At 44.2% G+C, this 2,960-nt stretch overlaps 1 pseudogene; it reads left to right on the forward strand.

Moving 5' to 3' along the window:
• The first annotated feature begins 542 nt into the window (after window positions 1–542).
• On the forward strand, window positions 543–2,677 carry LOC139448793 (fap1 adhesin-like; annotated as a pseudogene).
• Window positions 2,678–2,960: the final 283 nt, after the last annotated feature.

A 2,960-nucleotide genomic window follows, 5' to 3' on the forward strand; every position in this document is an offset into this window, starting at 1 on the left:
GTACTTGTTCTTACCCTGTCTGGCGCTCGGCATTAAGGGGCTAAAACAAGGACTGGTAGGCTCGGAGTCAGTATACTGTGTCTGAGTGGGGTATTCATGTTAAACTGCGGCATGGTATCTCAGTGAGATAGCACTATAAATCGGCATCAGTCCGGACTAGTACAAGCAGCCACACACACACACACACACACACACACACACACACACACACACGTGCATGCACGTCGCTATATAAGTGCAATAATCTTGGAAGCGACGTTAAACCCCATTTCACCTCACCTCATCCACTAGAGTCCACAGTATATTCTAAACGTAAGCGTATAACACTGAGTCCTGTTAAAAAACACTATGAATGACTCATATGGCGATGTGTTTTCACCAGAACACGATAACTAAACGCGAATTGCAAAAATCACAACCAAATGCACCCTCCTTTTCCTAAACACTGTATCCAACTTTGTTATCAACCCCACCCCGTTCCGGAATCTCGAACCTACCGATATCTCGAATAATTGGTTATGATTCTTTTTGTCTTTGAGGAGATGGCGATCACGTGGCACGGTTTGCCGTACCTCACTGTCAAATGCAAGCAGATCCCCACGCTGCCTCTAGTGAACACCCTTGGCCACTGTCCAAGTGGAATAGCCTGGTTCCCCATCAGTGTGTGGAAACATGTAGACTACCGCCCCGCTCTAAACGCTCTCAATACCCAGACAAACAAAAAGGCATGATTGTATTCTTGTCGCGAGCTTTATAATTGTATGGCTTTCTAACGTGTTAGGAGGCGGCGAGGTGTGTTTTGGTGCCGGTCGCTTCACGAGTGGCGGAACATGATCGTGTATCCATTGCGATAGCTACCCTCGAGTAAGAACGGAAATTAAGCATTTTTTGTTGCAGATCATACAGATGATATGTATTAGTTGTAATGCAAACGTAAACTGGACTAGTTTAAACATTGTGTGATGTATCCTTTTTGGCTGAATTGCAAAACCTTGAAACTTATGATGCATTGTGTTGTTTTTAGTTTGATCGTAATATTGCCAATGTCCATCCATATATGCGTTCGTGAAGCTCCGGGTTAGAATTGGTCTTCACTCTTCAGCAACCCATGCTTGTCGAAAGAGGCGACAAGCGGATCGGGTGGTGAGGCTCACTGACTTGGAGGGGGTGTCGGGGGATGGGGAGGTTCAATATATTCATACAGATATAAATGGAAAGAAACATTTTCGTTTCCAGAATATCAAATTATGGTCCCTTAACCACTCGACTCTCATTTTGTCGGCCCGAAAGACAAACGCTCAGCACAGAGGAGTTATAAAGAAGGCACGGGAATGATATATAAGTTGGTTTCACTGACTACGATACGAATAAAGTATGTCAAGACACAAATATAAATAGAAAAATGAATAAATAAATATAGAATCAGTTAGTGCGCGCAATGGTACATACAGTGACGACAGAGCGTGTGGCTGCATGTATTACACATGGGTCGGCCGCGCTACTTCCTCCCTCGCTGGCTAGCCGGGCGGAAGTGGGGGGTGGGAGGCAGGGCGGCCACATGTCATATCGCCAGAGGCACGGACTACATGCTTCCGCAATTAAAATTAGTTCTACAAAAAGATAGCATATTCATCCGCCGATCCTTTGATAGACTGGTCTAGTGTTCGGCATCCTTTTCCCGTCGAGCGTTTCGTTCTCACGTGAGTGAGTGAGTGAGTGAGTTTGTATACCGTCATTTTGCAAGTAAAGTATTCCACTTACATCAAGTCAGTTCAGGGTGGGTAGGGGAGGGTGTGTGTGTGTGTGTGTGTGTGATAAGACGCGATGCTGATCGTAGATGTTTACCACTGTACATATACTAACATTTAATCCAATAATTTACAAAATATAAACAAATATAGTCCAAATGGAGCCCAGAACATTCCTTAATATCAGAGCTTAGGCAATCTAGACTTTTCGAATCATTCCAGACTTGAGTTGGACTCGTTCCTTAACTTATACTCTAGGGTCTGGGAGACAGACAGACCCAGAAACATCATCCCCGCTGTCATGAACGCTTTTGACGTCTAATCGCAGCTAGAGAAGTCGCTCTCACCTGTTTTATTGAAGTCGCTCTCACCTGTTATATTGAAGTCGCTATCACCTGTTTTATTGAAGTCGCTATCACCTGTTTTATTGAAGTCGCTCTCATCTGTTTTAATGAAGTAGCTCTCACCTGTTTTATTGAAGTCGCTCTCATCTGTTTTATAGAAGTCGCTCTCACCTGTTTTACTGAAGTCGCTCTCACCTGTTTTATTGAAGTCGCTATCACCTGTTTTATTGAAGTCGCTATCACCTGTTTTATTGAAATCGCTCTCACCTGTTATACTGAAGTCGCTCTCACCTGTTTTATTGAAGTCGCTATCACCTGTTTTATTGAAGTCGCTCTCACCTGTATAATTGAAGTCGCTCTCACCTGTTTTACTGAAGTCGCTCTCACCTGTTTTACTGAAGTCGCTCTCACCTGTTTTACTGAAGTCGCACGGACACACACAGAGACAGACACACATGCGCATATGTAGACACGCAAAAACACACAAACACATACACAGAACGACACACACGCAAAAACACACAAATACACACACGCACACACGCACTCATACAGACACGCACGTCACCTGTTTTATTGAAGTAGCTCTCACCTGTTACATTGAAGTCGCCCTTCACAGCGTCAGTGAAGTCACTCTTATCAGCATTTGAGAGCTCAGCGTTATTGGAGTCGCTCATACTAGCGTTAATGAAGACTGTCCGACAAACTTTTTTGACGTCGTTCTTCGGCGTTGGTGAAGTGTCTCTAAATATAGTACGTGAAGTCGCTCTCACCAGCGTTATCAAAAGTCATTCTCTCCGGCAGTGAGTGCGGCTTCAAAGACGTTGGCGAGAGCTACTTCATTTCATTTAAGCGTTGTTGAAGAAAT

Source organism: Haliotis cracherodii, unplaced genomic scaffold (genome assembly GCF_022045235.1).
Source record: "Haliotis cracherodii isolate W230 unplaced genomic scaffold, xgHalCrac1.p SCAF_7, whole genome shotgun sequence".
Taxonomy (NCBI): Eukaryota; Metazoa; Mollusca; class Gastropoda; order Lepetellida; family Haliotidae; genus Haliotis; species Haliotis cracherodii.